Raw genomic sequence first — 15,685 nt, 5'->3', positions numbered from 1 at the left:
AAAAAAAATTAAAGTGGAAGGTCCCAGCATCCTATAGTTCCCTTTGGGGGCATAACCCATAAACCCTCTCTTCCTAACAGTCCATAGCACCTCCCATGTACTGCATATGAGACAGTGGTCCCATATATTATATAGCCTAGTAACATTGGAGCTGTTTTAATATCTTTAAGTAGATCCTATGATGTTTTCAAAGTGGCAAAATCACCTAATGATGAATGCCTCAGAATATATCCCTATTGTTAAGTGTGTATACACACACACACACACACATACACATACATACATATCCCAAAATCATTTTTCTTTTTCTTAAATTCATCTTATTTATATTTAAAACTTACATTTTAAATTATAGTGTGTATATGTGTTTATATATGTATACGTATGTTATATGCATGTGTTTACATGTACATACACATGTATACACACATATTCCAAAAGCATTTTAAATTTTTTCTGAGTTTTCTCTTATCCTCACTATGCTCCTCCTCATTGAGGGAGCCAGCCAGTCAGTTCTGGGGTGGGGGAGGGTAGATGTTGGGTGCAGGCCATGGTTCCATGTAAGTGTGTCCACCTCTGGGCATATTAAATGGTGGGCCTTTTTTTCACCAATGTCATGATTTGGCTGCTACAGCTGGGCTCTTGCTGCACTCATCCTTTCCTTGTGTAGCAAGAGGACAGCAAGTGTGGGCTGTGTGTCTAGAGCAAGCTGCTCTGGCCCTATGGTAAGAGGCTGCTGGACTTCCACAGGGAGCCCTGCAGGGAAGAAATTCAAGTCAGCAGATGGAAGAGAAAGAGACAAGAGCTTAGGCCTAGGCAGAGCTCCCTTGATGGGGCTGGTCTGCAGAGTGGGAAGGAACGGTCAGGGAGCTGTCAACTCCTGGACCTGTCAACTCCTCTGCCCGGTGTCCTCTCTTCAGGGGAAGGGAAGCCTACCAGGCCTGCTGAGAGAAACAGCCATGTGGCTGGTCACAGTCTGGGGGAACATGTCCCACATGCAGGGCCTGAAGCAGAAAGGACAACTTCCTTCATGCAGTCTGGGCAGGATTAGGCTGTGCTTACTTCATTTTATCTGTTGTCCTGTTTGGGAGATCAAGGGAATGTACCATCCTAAATGAGATGAGTGCATTTCTATAGCCAGGCAGAGGGCTCATGTGGCATCCCAATCAAAGTGCCCCTCCCTGGGCAGAGTTGAAGGTGAAGGCTATGATTCTCAGTTCCTGGGATGCATTTCACATTTCAAACTCAGTTTCAGCAGGAGACATCACAGTTTGCTTTTCCAAATCCCCAGTTTGAGAGGAGTGGGCTCAAGGCCATAGGGTTGTAGACTCCTTCTCACCCTCTGTCCAAAAAGCATTCACAATGAACCTCAATTCATAAAATTAAATGGTCCAGTATTTAAGTATAAGGCCTGAGAACACTATATCATAAGAATGAGGATGAATATTTTTTCTGGTTGCCTGTATTAATAAAACAGCCTAAGTAGGCTGTTTATTAATAATGCAGGCTTTATGGGTACACAGTTATCTGTGGTTCCATTACTTGTCCCCTCAAATGCAGAGGGGTTAGATAGTGATCTTAGGGGAAGGAATAACTTGTTGGTGGTGGGCAGACACGAGAGGGTGGCAGAACCTTTCTTATATATATATTTTTTTTAAACTTTGAGGGATAATTTTTGAGAAAGAGTAGAAAATGGGAAGGAAGTTAGTGAGAAAAGTCATTTCAGAAAACAAAGGAGTGAAAGTAAACCAAAGAGAATATTAGAGATACCAACATGACAGTTAGCATCCTGCTTGATTTATTAATCAGAATCCCAGCTTAAATTAACATAAGCAAGATGAAATGTTGTATGAAATGTTCTTGTATCTGAAAAGTCCAGCAATGGAGAAGACTTCAGGCTGGGCTGAGCCACAAACTCAAACAGCACAGTTACAGTGATCTCTCTCCCTCCTCATTGGGCGCTGCTTCCCCCCATGGACTTGCAGGTGAGCTTTCCCCTCAGGATAACAAGATGGCGCCAACACCACAAAGCTCACATGTTCTCTAGTCCAAAAAAGAGTAATCGCTTCTTTCTAGTGGTTCCATAAAACCCCAAATTGAATCTTTCAGGTCCCGATTAGGTGACATACCCCAACTGCCTCAGCAGACGGTGAGATCTGATCACTCGCTGGCTAGTTGGTTGCATGCCTCACTGGATCCTGAGATGGAGCTGGCACCACAGAACTCAGGGATTGGGATGGTGTGGTGGATATGTATCTCCAAGTCATTTCTGAAGAAATGTGAATGAGTGTCAGGCAGCAGGGACCTGCCAAAGAAAGATAAGATGAAACTGGAAGAGGCCCCGAGAGAGTGCTCAACATGGTGGTTCATTGAAGGTGGGAAAGTAAGAAAACCCAAGGTTGCCCATTGCTCTGAGGGCACAGAATGAATGGTGACACTGACATGGCAGAAGGGTGCTCGCATTGCCAGGGGTGGGTCGGGACTGCATTTTCTGTTCTGTGCATCCCTTTTGTTCTAGGCGAGAGAATTAAGGAATACGGTTATTTGGGCCCATGAGTCTTAGCCATCTCTAGTACCTATTATTTTGGAGAATCTGAGAGTAAGGAGACAGTCATGAGTTATAATGAACTTTTTTTTTTTTTTTTTGAGTAACACACTATTTAGCAGACTCCAGTGATTTCAAAAAAATCACTAAAATATCATTTTTATCTTCTGGCTGAGGAGTAGGTAATAAAACAACTGTAATCCCTTGAAATTCTCTTATTCTCTTCTGGAAGTATTTCCTTCCCCTGGAATACCAAGATTGACTCCCTGGAATATGAGGATTGAAACCATTTGGGAAATGCGTGGATACGTCATTAATCAAGTGGAGAAAAGCTATCCCCTTCTTCAGTTATCTTTTTTTCCTTTGTACTTAAACAGAGAAAGCTGAGAAAGTCTCAGTTTCAAGCTGATATGTCTTTAACATTTCTATTACACACAGTTTTGTTTTTTAACAAAGAGAGCCACCCTCAGGCTCAAAGCCTTCGGTAGGCCACTATATCTAACTAAAACTTAATATTATTTTGTTTCCACTGTACGTATGTCTCCAAATACATTCAACTTACAACAGGTGATCTTAGTCTTTCCTTTGTAATAGTTATATAGAATTCCCATTTAAAATAAAGGAGAAATGAGTTAACTTAGAACAGGGTTTCTTAACCTTGGCACTAGTGATATTTGAACTAGATAATTTTTTGGTGTGGGGGACAGTCCTATGCATTGTAGGCCACTCTGCAGCCCCCGTTGCCTCCATCCATTGGAAGTCATGCCCTTTCCCCAAAATTTTGACAATCAGAAGCTACTTCGAGACATCATCAAATGCCTGATTGCCTCAAGCACTGCGAACTTCCAATGTGAAGCAGAGAGGAGTAATGAGGGTATTTAGTGGTCCATGAGCATAACAGAAGTTGCACAGGTGCATTGAATGAAAAGATGAGCCCTATGGTATGTTTAGTGGGTTAGGTGCAGTGCCTCTGATTGGCATTGTAACTGGGTACCCTCAGCCCACCCCAGCACTGTCCCTATGTTGCCCATGGACCTGGCTGCCCCTTGCAGACATAGCAGAAATCCAGGAAAGGAGTGCTGCCCAGTGCAGCCCAGCCTGGTAGCAAATGCCAACTCCCCAAGCGGGGGAGAAAAAAACCCAAAAGGGATGCTGAGTCATAATTTCCTTCATTCAGGAATTAGCATGTGCTTTTGAGATTTTTGAACTATCAGGCAACGAGGAGCTGGTGAATGAGCAAGGTTTCAGCATTCATTCAGCACCAGCACCAGCGAGGATTGCCGGATACTTTCATTAATTGGATTCAGGTTATATGTGTTTCGTTTAAAAGCAGCTGCGATCACTAATGGAATGACCCCCGCATCATTTTCTGCTCTGAAGCACGAGGCGAGATGGCTCCTCTTAGGATGGTGTGTTTGCCACTTGCGCTGACACCAAACGCAGATAAAATATGGTCCGTGGCTTCCAACCAAGCTCTCCCTTTTTAAGAGAAAATTTTGTTTTCATTTTTAATAAAGAGACAGGCCCCAGGCTTAAAAAGCACAGGGCTTCGTGTTGCTTCAGTGACTGCTGCGAAGACGGGGGACTTGGGAGAGGTCGGTTTTCCTCTTCCCATCCATCGCTGTTCCTCCTCTCCTGGTTTTTCTGGCCTTGAAGACTGCAAATGAGGGACAGAGGTGGGTCCAGGTGTGCAAGCTGCTCCCCAGGCTCCATTTGAATGGGGGGGGGGGTCGTGTGTCCCCACTCTTGCCTCACTGTGCCACCCACAACACACCATCCTAAGACCCTGACTCAGTCCCCTTTTTTGTGCCCCCCACCCCCAACAGCCCCAGAATTCTCTAGGCTCAGAACAGAATCCTGCAATGAAATACTCCTTTTCCTGTAATAGCAGAATCCTGCTTGGTCTTCTTCCCAGCAGAGCAGACACAGAGTGCTCTGATGAAATGTTAAATTAGACCCCTGTTATTCCTCTGCTAAAAACTTTCTCAAGGCCTAACACCCTCCCAAAGTCAAGTATGTGGCTTCTCCTCTGCCTCTCCCTCCTGCCTCTTCTTCCTGCCCCTGGATCCCCCCACATCAGCAGCTTGAGGAAAGTTGAAGCCCAGAGATCTCTGCCCAGATTTGAACCACGAGGCTTAATGAAGCTTGGACTCACTTCTTCTGCCCCCTGGGCTGTTTCCTTTTGCTATCAGGCATCTCTGACTCAGGCTTCTAGAATTCTAGGGCGGCTACAGATGAAATCAATGGACTCAGATTATTCACTTGGGTAAGTGAGTATCATGGCGAAACCCCCTTTACTCCTGAGACCCCACACCTCACCCACGGGCTGCTTCCAGACCAGCTGGCTTCCTTAGGCCTTCAGTATAATTAGCCTGGAGGCCTTTGGCCCTGACGCAGTAACTGGTAAGAAGCTATCCATTACTGCCGTTCATTAAGACAGGCGACACAAGATGAAATATTTTAGGTGAATCATCTGGCCTAATTTAGAAAGGCTCTGTAGGGCTACAGCCTTTGATTTATCAGGCAGAGGTATCTGTTATCAGAGAGATCCACACACGGACTTATTTATTATCTAGAATCTGTTTTTAATTTCGGAGATTGTTTACCTAAACTGCTGTGTGTCAGATTCCAGGACGGATTTCTGCTTAGCATTTAATTTTAGATACTTGCCATGGCAGACAGTAAAAAATGGGTCTCCAGAATTTGTAGTTTCATTATGAATCTTACCTCCTGGCAGCCCCTACCAGTAGTTTGTCTTTGAAATCTCCTTGGTACTTGTTAACCCTGCTCTACTGTGAAAGAGATATAGTTTATTTATTGGACTTTGCCCATTTATGAAAAAGTACAGAAATTATTAATGGTTTAGTATCTATTAATGCATTACTTGGGTGGAATTCAAATTCTAATATTTATGGTAAACCCCTTTATAATGAAACGGGCAGAGAATCAGCTCTCCTGCTCCTTAAATTTGGAAGAATCTAGATGCCTTCAGAATGGCTCCCTGTGAAATATGAGCCCTGCCGGCTTTATATTTACACCCATAAATAAGAAATAAGTACTTTGGTTTGGAGGAGAAATAATTAAGAATATTTGTGTAGATAATAAAGAGGAAATGGCCCAGTTTGGTGAACTGTGTGCTTGGGAAGTGCCTGAGGCTGCTGGGACCCAGATGAGAGATGTGGGAAAGATTAGGACTGAAGGATTGTGGGTATGTAAGAAGTCTGGGCACAATACAAAGGGAGTCTGTGTGGGATTCTGGGTGCCCCACGCTGAGGTCTGGGAACCTGGTTCGGATTCCAACTCTTCCCTAAGGTAGCACAAATCTCAGATGGAAGTTGTTGAACTTTTCTGGACCCCAGTTTCATCATCTATAAAATGGGGCTGATAGCTCACACAATCACCATGAGAATAAATAATATCAACTTAGAATTGCCAAAAGTAGCACACAGATTTGTGTGCATGAGGCTTAAAGAGAGAATCTGATTAGGGCAAGAGTGTCAGAGTAGGATTAGGAAAAATAAATTACACACACACACACACACACACACACGTGTATGCACCCATATATAAAGATGTATGTTAGAGGGGTATATAATTATTGGTTGTTGAGCAAGAGATAGAGAACACCAGATAGGTATGAATACTGAATGAAAAATGGAAATTAAAAAAAATAAAGTCAAAGCAACAGTCAGTAAATGAGTTCCTAATACACACCAGGGCTCCTCTGCCCTTGAAAATCTTTGCCCATTTATGTTACCTCACCTTTTTAAATTCCAATTGAAGCTTCTTCCTGACCTCTTCATGCTATAAGATGAAGGTTTGGTTGAATCTTTACGTCTCCAAGAATTGTAATAGGTTATTAAACCAGAACATGTAAAAACAGACAGGAATCTCAGGAATCATCCTGTTTAGGGATGGTGACTAAGTTTTATTACAGATGATAACTATATAATGGTAGCTTCCAGAAGGGCTAGATTGAAAAAAATTTGAGTCATAGCCATGTTTAGAAGGAAGGAGTTCCCTGACTGATACCTTCCCAGGTTGATGAGTGGGAAGTAATGATTCTGTAGTTCATAACCTATTGGATTTTTTGTTTGTTTGTGTCAGGAAATCGAAGCCTGACACAATCAAGTCAACTGGCCAAGATCACACAGTTACAGGTGACCATGACTAGAGTTAAATCTCTGGCTTCTTATCTAAGTGCCACTCATGTCACTCCACATTGCCCCTGTTTCCATATACAGTCTCAGTGTTCCTGTATCCCACACCTAGGTGTATAGCAGTCAGCTGTTCCTGATTTATGAGAGTATCAATTCAAGTGGACAAAGTGTTGACATATCCTTAATGTGTTTAGCGGCCTGCATAGAGAGCTGAGGTCAAGAAACTGTTTTTATTGGTGATAATGATAACTCATTTATTTAGCATTGTCTATGTCTTAGGCCCTGGGCCATACATTTGATGTCTATTATCTCATTTAATTTAAAAAATATTACCAGTGAGCAATAGTCTTTCCATTATGCACATGAAGAATATGGGGTCCAGACAGGTTAATAAACCCAATAGAGTCACAAGCTAGCAAGCATGAAGGTCTCACAGACTCCAAAGCATTTATTTTTGATGACTAAATGTGTATGAGTGGTGCCATTCTTAGGGATAGTCAATATGCATGACTATCGTGAATAAAGACTTGTATTTAAAATCTAAAGGGAAGCTTAGAAAAGTGGGTGGTCAGTGGTGTTTCATTTAGACAGTAGGGAAGAATATTCTTTCCATCTAAAATAGAAATTCTGTCTGTTTACTGCCACAACTTTAGCGAGAGTTGGATGAAATTGGGTACATAAGTCCCTAGTTCTTCATCTATGTGCAATGTAGGTGATTATGAATCCTCTAATGCTTCATTAAAATGAGGTTTCTGGTGATCACATCAGCCTTGTTAATCTACTACAGGCTATAGATATGTCCTGGCTTCAGCGGGAAATGATCCCTGATATTGGAGAAAGGGGCCACCTTTCCTTGAGCTGACTTTGACTCTTTCCTCTCCCTAAGTGTGTGGGGAACATGAGTGGGCAGACTCATTTGGAGAGGTCTGGGTACTTCCCCATATTGACATATGGCAGGTGGATTTGTATTGAGATTCTTGACTGTGTGATAAAGGCAGAAGGCCTTGTCACTGGATTCTTAATTTTACCCAAGTAACTATAGGCAGCGAGCACAGCTCTTGGAGTCAGCTCCAAATTCATTCATCTATCAGTCTTATCCTCTGGCTTCATATTGGCTTTTAAGTATTCTGTTTTGGGGGTATTATCTTAACATTCAGAACTGTCAAATAAAAGTAACAATAAGGTAAAAAAAAAAAAAAAGAGAGAGAGAGAGAGTGTCTTTATCTATGACTCAAATTGGAGTGGTGGGGAGATTCCTGTTTCGGAAGTGGGCTCACATCTCAGCACCATGCAGTTGGAGAGGTGTTGGCTGCTTCTTCGACTGGGTGTGGGCTGCAGCCTTATCTGGGATCACATAGATGGAATGAAGGAAATTGTGTGATCAAAGGCTACTTTGCTGCCAGGGAAAGGGTTTCCAGGGGAATTCTACTTCTCCCGTAGAGGGCAATGTAGATTGGGAGTAACTGGTAGCCAGGAAGAGAAAGGGGAAGGAGCAGCGATGTTAACGTTTTGGTAGAGTCCTCTTCATCTGGCAGGCCCTGCTCTACAATTTGAGGATGTTATTATTGTTGTCTTCATCTTGCAGTTAAGGAAACTGTGGTTAATTAACTCGTTCAAGGTTGTGTTATTGGTACTGTGGAGCTGGTCTCAGGATGAGATCTGTGTTCAGTGCCTGGAAAAGCTTCTAACAAGAGGAACACTGCCCTTGCACTATCACTTTCCAGCACCTCCTTGTCTTCATTGGGATTGCTTTCTTTTGATCAAAACAAAAATCCAAAGGTGAGAGGATAATCTGTACAGAGAATCTCTGCAGGTTCTATTTATCAGGGCTTTTCACTAACTTTTTCTGCCTGTCCCCAGACCTCCTCCCTCATCCAGGTCCCTAACACCCACTGTTTTTACCAGATCAAAAGAAGTTCTCCAAACCTCTTTTCATCCTAAGTCGTTGATAACTGATAGGAGTTGTGTGTGCTTATTGTCCCCAAAATATTTGTATTTTAATTGTCCTTGAAACATTGAAGGTGGAATTTCAGGTACAACCAAAGGTTCTACTTCCCACTCTAAGCCTTTATATATTGAGGCCAACCTAAGATCCAAAGCTCAAAATGTCCCATCAGATGGCTGCCACTCCATCTGTTTATATTTGTCTACAGACACATAAGAAATACATATGAAATGTAAACTAACTTGCAGAGAACAGAGACAGCATTGTAGCCCCATCTGCACCCTGGATTTGTGCAGTCTCCTGGTCTATGGTAGCATCCACTGCATGTGAGCGCCATATTGCTCTTACAGATTCAAGATGATTCTGCAATTAGTGAGCTTTACCTGGCTCAGTTCAGTCTGCAGTCAGGCACCTGACTTGGGAAAAAATATTTCTTTGGTTTGAGGAGGAGGAGAAGAGAGTCTATATGCTCCATGCTTCCTGGGACTACCACCTTTTGGACTGAACAGGAAGAAAACAGTGTTCATCTCTGGGGAACTGAGGTTGTTGATGTCCTTCCTCCCTTGTTCAGGGCTGTTCTACCTATGAGGCCATCTCCTGAAGGCACTGTGTTTTTAATATAACATTTTGTCCCTTTAGAAATTATCATGACGCATGTCAAGAGCTTTCACACCGAAAAAAATATGTCACATTAGCTTCCAAGTTTCTGATTGTCTAAATAACGCAGCAACTCAACATACAGCTGTCTGGCATTTTGACAGTACAATAACCCATAATTCTTCCTGCCACTCAATACTTCAAGGTTAGCATTTTGTAGTTTGCTCTCAAGGAGTATTCATTTAAATTTTCAAGAGCAAAGAGTTGAATGCGGCTGCCTCATACCTCTCTTTTGATCTTCCCTTCATTTACTTGGGTCTCTTCCCAATTATTACATGTATTTTATGGGATGCTCATGCTTACATGTCAACTTTTTTTTTTTTGAGAGGTAGAATGTTTTAAGTTTACTGTTTCTTATTCTTTGTATAATTGGGGGTAAGAATGGAAAATATCCTCCAAGCTCCAGAGGTTGGTGGCTCTGCCTGCAACTTCCAAGTATTTGCCCTAGAGTGAAGCAAGAAGGAATTAATTGGTTGGAGTAGGGAGTGGTTTATAATTCTTTCCTACTTCTTTTCAGAAGGAAAAAATATTTCAGGTGAAATATTTGCACCTGCCTTCTGGAGAAGGCCAAGTTTCCAATTCATACCTTTTCTTGAGAGAAATCAGCTTGCTTCATCCCACCCCGATCCTTCCTTGAGTCCACAGGATGATTTTGGGATCCCCACCTTAGCTTTGATTTCTGAGTTGACCTAATAGCTGTGTTGCAACTGGTTATTCCTTTAGGCAAGTTAACATCTCCAGGTAGGAGAATAGATTATGATTCTGGCTTTCCTAATTACAGTATAATCCTTAGCCAAGTCAACATTTTACCTCTTTGAACTTCTTTCCTTATTCTTAAATGAGGTTACTAGCCTTTGTCATATCTGTCTCTGTAGGCTTATAGCTAAGTTAAGATGAAATAACAGAAGTGAATGTGCTTTGAATTATTAAGAATCAAAATTATATTATTCATATAATGCTAGACATGTCTATGGGCTTTTTCTTTTAATCCAAGCCAGTTTACCTCCCTGATTGACTCTTCTGCCTCTAGTGATTGAGTGGCTTATGGTGATGAGTGGGTCATGGACAGTCGATGTAATGCCTTCTGCCATGATCATAGTTTATTTTGTGACCTTAGTTGGATTGTGTTCAAGGATGAACTTTTGGATCTTGGTCACCCTTAGGACATCTTGGGGTTTAAAATTCCTGAAAGGAATAATTACATTTTTGGTCAGTGACTGTCCAACTGACTCAATGAATGTACTTCACCTCGAGACACCTGAACTCTCAAGTTTGCCAACTTGTTTTTAAGGCAACAAAATTAAGCACAATTTAAAAGCTTGAAAGTGTGTGTGAAAAGAATCCATTCTGTTTATGCTTTCAAAGCCATTCAAGTGACAAACATTTTGCTAGAGTTGGGTCCTAAAATCTCCATAATATAATTTGCTTGTTGAGGTTTTTAGAAATTAATGCTATTGGTTGAATTCTTTCTTTCTCAACATATTGGGAGTCACTTAGACAATCTGGGGTGGGCTGCTGGTCTGAAATTACAGAATATTTGATGGGGGAGTCACTAATATGTAAAATTTCTCTGGTTGGTTGGTTTTGATGATGGTGGGTTGACTTTTCCCAGTTATTAGTAATTTCACTTCTCAGAATTAGGAAGATTATTTGCTGTGAATTTGTTATTTCAAAATGGGGAGTTTGAAGTCTTATATAGTTTACTTATATAAGATGATAGTAGTCTACTTATATAAGACAGTTCTGTGCTCCAAATATCTTAGATTCTGAGGAGGATGATATTTTCCACAAATGTTTAGGTACCAGCAATGACACAGTCTCTGGAATTATGTATAATTCCAATCTTTTCAAAAGGTTTCTGAATCCGTTTCTGTAACTGATCTCAAAATAGTGCTATAAAGTAGAAAGGACTGGAGTTGCTCAGATTGTGTTTGATTTTTTTCCTGATTATGAAAATAGTACATATTCATTATAGATATTTTAAAAAATAATAAAAATCTTGAGGAAAGAGATTAAGATTATCTCCTTAAAGCTTTTCCCACATTTCATAAATGAAACCATCTGGTATATATATCCACTCACATTACTCTTGTTTGTATGTCTTTGCACATATACCTGTAGATTGTAGTTTTAAAGCTGGGATCATTCTATAGAATATTAAGTTGTTTAAGGACATTTACTCATAAGCATTTACCTCTGTTATAAATAGTCCTTGGACCTCTAATGTTTAATAGCTGAATATTTGTTTTGTTATGAAAGATGCACTGTACTATTGTAGAATTACTAGGCTCTTTTCACTTGTTTCCTCGTCTATTTAGTATGAAGTATGTCTCAGGACATAGGAATGGCCAGGATATTTCTAGCTACTTTTTGAGGGTTTAGTATTTAAAATATCAGATAAAAAGGTAGGAATTTTATTCTCCTTTTTTTTGGAAGGAAACTTCTACTACTTATCTAAGGGCATACAGTGCTCCTACCAGGAGTCTGCGGGGGGCGGGGGGCATCTGCCTTGCTGGCCCCTCTTACTCCCTGAGAATTAAGAACAGTACTGTTGACAAGGGTCAGCATCTTACATGGTGGCAGTTGGGACTTGTGGTCCTGATGCCCCTCTGTAGCTGATGCAGAGAGACGAAGTGAATTTTCATCCCATCCATGCCACTGCTTCTGGGGCTTTCTGGACTTTTCCCTTACTCGGTGCTGTCAGTTGGTAGCCAGGCCATCTGCCTGCTTGCTTTCCTGTCTCCTGTTTTTAATTACAAACATTTTAGGTAAATACTTATCAAATACCAGGTGCTATATTAGGTGCAGGGGGTATAAAGATGGGTAAGGTCAGTCCCAATTCTCAAAGTTCATCTGGGGCTGAAGCCCAAAATGCACTCAGCAAGTTGTAATGACGTGTGACAAAGACAGTCCTGAGGCTGTGAAAGAATCAAGAGTGTCCCATTTGGTGGATTTCATATGATGTTCCTGGGACATGACAGATCTCTTCTCTGTAGCCACAGTCAGTCCTTTGAACTCCTCTTCCCAAGAATTTATGCTCAGACCTGTCTCCAAAAGTCTCCCTGCTTTTCTTTCTCTTTGTCCCTTATCTTCTAGAATTTGCTTCCCATTGATTTTGTACACAGCAGGCATCTAATAAGTAACTAATGGAGCAGCCTGACCACCTGTCCTCTGGTTACCTGCCTCCTGGCCCCATTCTTGCTACTAGTAAGGTACCAAGAAGTCACACTAGTGCCTGAGTCTCATTTTCCTTATTTGTAAAACCAAGGAGGAAAAAAACCAGATGATAGTAATCACAGATAATAGCTGGCATTTATTGAGCATTTGTTATAGACCATGCACTGTTGTAAGAACTTCACACACTTTGGCACAGTAAAGTTATCATCTTCATGAAGTAAAGGTTACAATTATCATATTTCTTTTTTTCTTCTTGTTTTTGTTTTCTGAAGTGCTAGGCTAGCCAAGTGCTTTACCACTGAGCTACATCCCCAGCCTCTGTGATTTTTTTTTTTTTTTTTTAAAGTGAGGATCTAGAGCTCAAGGCCACACAACCAAATGATGGGACAATGAAGCTGGCAGATTCTGGAGCTTGCTCTCTTGATGCTATTCTTTACTTTTGTATGTCCCTTGTTTTATCCCATTGTTTCTTGTCTTTCTGGCTAAGATAAAGCAGAGGACCTTTATCTTACTCTGTACCTGGAGTGGGGCATTGTGGTATGATTTCATGTCATTAGTTAGAGAGAGCAGAAACTCCTTTGAGTTGACAACATGTTGCCTCATATTGACTACTCCCCCGCCACAGGGCTTTAGAAACTCACAGAACCAGGGTACTAGCTAGGAGGTATGGTGCCTGCCTGTAATCTTAGCGACTTGGGAAGCTGAGGCAGGAGGATCACAGGTTCAAGGCCAGCCTGGCAACATAGGGAAACCTTATTTTAAAATAAGAAATTAAAAGGGCTGGATTGTAGCTTAGTGCTAGAACACCCTGAGTTCAATTCCCAGTACCTGAAGGGGAAAAAAAAAAGAAAAGAAAGAAAGTAAAAGAATGTTGGGGGCTGGAGAGAGCTGAGAGGAGAACCCCTTCTTTAAGCCCCCCATTCACTGGTACACCCACCAACTTCTGCAGTGTCCACTACCTGATGGCCATTGCACTATAGACTGGTCCTGCAGTGGTGACCAGAACAGCCATGGGAAAGGCACATCTCAGAAGGCTACTACTCTTGGGAAAGGCACATTCTTGAAGGCTGGGAATACCATGTCCCACAGCCAGTAGGATATTGGGGAGAAGGCAGTGCGGGTGAAAGTGGTTCCAGTTTGAAAAGCCTAATCCCTCCCCACTTCTCGAAGCCAGACCCTCTGGCCCAGGACTCTCTTCTCTCCTGTGGGCAGCTCATGGTTCTGTGTCCAGCCAATGCAGAGTTAGTAGTAGAGACCTCTTGTCCAAAGCACCTATCTGGAAGTTGAAATTTGGTATCGTCATGGTACCTGGCTTACAAAAATAAGCTTTGTCATAATGAAGGAAGGAAAGGGAGGAAAATAAAGCCAGATTTTAGATCAGCTGTGGATTTTTCCTCCCTATTGAGATTTAGAGTAAGCTGAAATGCCCATATATATATATATATATATATGCATGTTTGAATAATGTCAGGTTTCCAATGTGTCTCCAGTTCCTCTGTAAGTCCCCAATCTAGGGACTTCTGTAGCTTGATTCCAGCAAGAATAGGCACTGCTTCAGTATTCATTTCAGTGGCATTGACAATACTGACAATATAATTGACCTAAAAAGTTCTGGATTTCCTGTTAATGCACTTTAGAAATGTACATCAACTACCAAAAAAAAAAAAAAATCATTTCTATCTACATTTCACTTGATTTCCATTTTCAAGAGAGAGGCTTCATCATTATTATTCTATTTGAATAGCACTGATATCTTGAAGGATGGAAGGAGATTTCTATTGTATGCGGGAGTACTTTATTTCGATATTTTCTTTGTCTGATTATACATGATAAACACACATTAGTGACATTTCGTGCATGTTTGGAAGATAAATGGGGATATCTCTTTAAACCATTCCTGACACTTGCTAACCTGTGAGCTTAATGGCATTTTCTCTTTGATTCAATAATTTGTCTGTCAAAAAAAAGCTGGGCTGACATTCTCCTTGTTGTGGGATTGAAATGGAAAGAAATCTCTTCTCTTGAAGATAATTTTTTTTTAAATTGAAGGGAACATTTTAGGATAAAAATGTTTTCAAAATTATTTGGGTTTTTGGTGGTGGAGGTGGGGTTGGGGACTGAGAGGGTGGCACTAATGAATGCTGGAGCCCTGACATTATATGTGTGGCAAGTGATAAAAAGGAACCCATTACCTCCTTCTGAAAGTCCTCTTGAAATAATTAGGGATGTGTGAAATAAATATTGCAAATGAAGATGGCTTCTGCCGTGTTTTGTGGGAGTCTGTCAGCTTTCCTTCCGTGGAGGTGGTTGGGTTGGGGTCTGCATCTGCATGCACAGGGACAGCTCTGACTCCCATGCATGCTTTCATTTCTTCCAGCCTCAGGCTGGGCAAGGGAGTGGAGAACAGTGCTCCAACATTGCCCCGTGATGGTTCTGAATCCTTTTGTTTTCCCTTTGGAGATTTTGGAAAAGATGAATGCCAGAGGTAAAACCTGGAATTTAGGGAGATAACTGGTGGCCTGGGGTGGGGCTTAAAGATGGTCAATCAAATTGGGCAAGAGGAGCCATTCATTTGGTGTGTGTGTTGGCGGGAGGCATGTTCATTGAACCCCCATGATGCACTGCTAAACCTGTCTCCTCAGACCTTCTCAGCCCTGCCTTAGAGGGTTTCTTGGAGGTCTGATGACATACAGTAAATGAGAGTTGGCATGCTGTTTTGTCAGGGAGCAGAGTGCCCCTGCCCCCTCTCCATGCCCCAGGGGTCTTCAGATGCCTCTTTAGAAAACACTGACTTGGGAAGCCTTAGGGCATGGGTTTGGGACTTTTGAGAACTGGCCTTTATACATGTGGAAGAGAGAAAGAGAGTGCACAAGTGTGAGCATCTGTGGATGTGTGTGAGTGTGTGTGTACCTCAGAGAAAAGGCATCCGTCTTGGACTTTGCTTCAGTTTCTGTGAATCTTGGTGAGGGTCAGGAGATGCTGTTTCTGGTAACAATAGGCTGAGGCCACCCCTTTTTCCACATCCTTAGCTGTGCCTGCTCCCTGATGCTTCCTGTACAGTTTCCCTCAGCCAGGGTCATGGGCTTACAAGCTGCTGCTGATTCTTGCTGTCTGGCAGGAAGGTGAGAAGGGGCAGACAATGCTTTGAACCTTGAACCTCTTCTTTGGTAAACATGAACTCCCAGCTCACCTAAGGGGCCA

At 41.9% G+C, this 15,685-nt stretch overlaps 1 protein-coding gene across 1 annotated transcript in view; it reads left to right on the top strand.

The window, feature by feature from the left end:
- Positions 1 to 15,685, top strand: part of Lrmda (leucine rich melanocyte differentiation associated) — a 996,458-nt gene that overhangs the window by 508,442 nt on the left and 472,331 nt on the right. The gene's annotated exons all lie outside the window — the stretch shown is intronic.

Source organism: Marmota flaviventris, chromosome 4, assembly GCF_047511675.1.
Source record: "Marmota flaviventris isolate mMarFla1 chromosome 4, mMarFla1.hap1, whole genome shotgun sequence".
In the NCBI taxonomy this organism is placed as follows: domain Eukaryota; kingdom Metazoa; phylum Chordata; class Mammalia; order Rodentia; family Sciuridae; genus Marmota; species Marmota flaviventris.
This window is presented reverse-complemented; position numbering and strand designations above follow the sequence as displayed.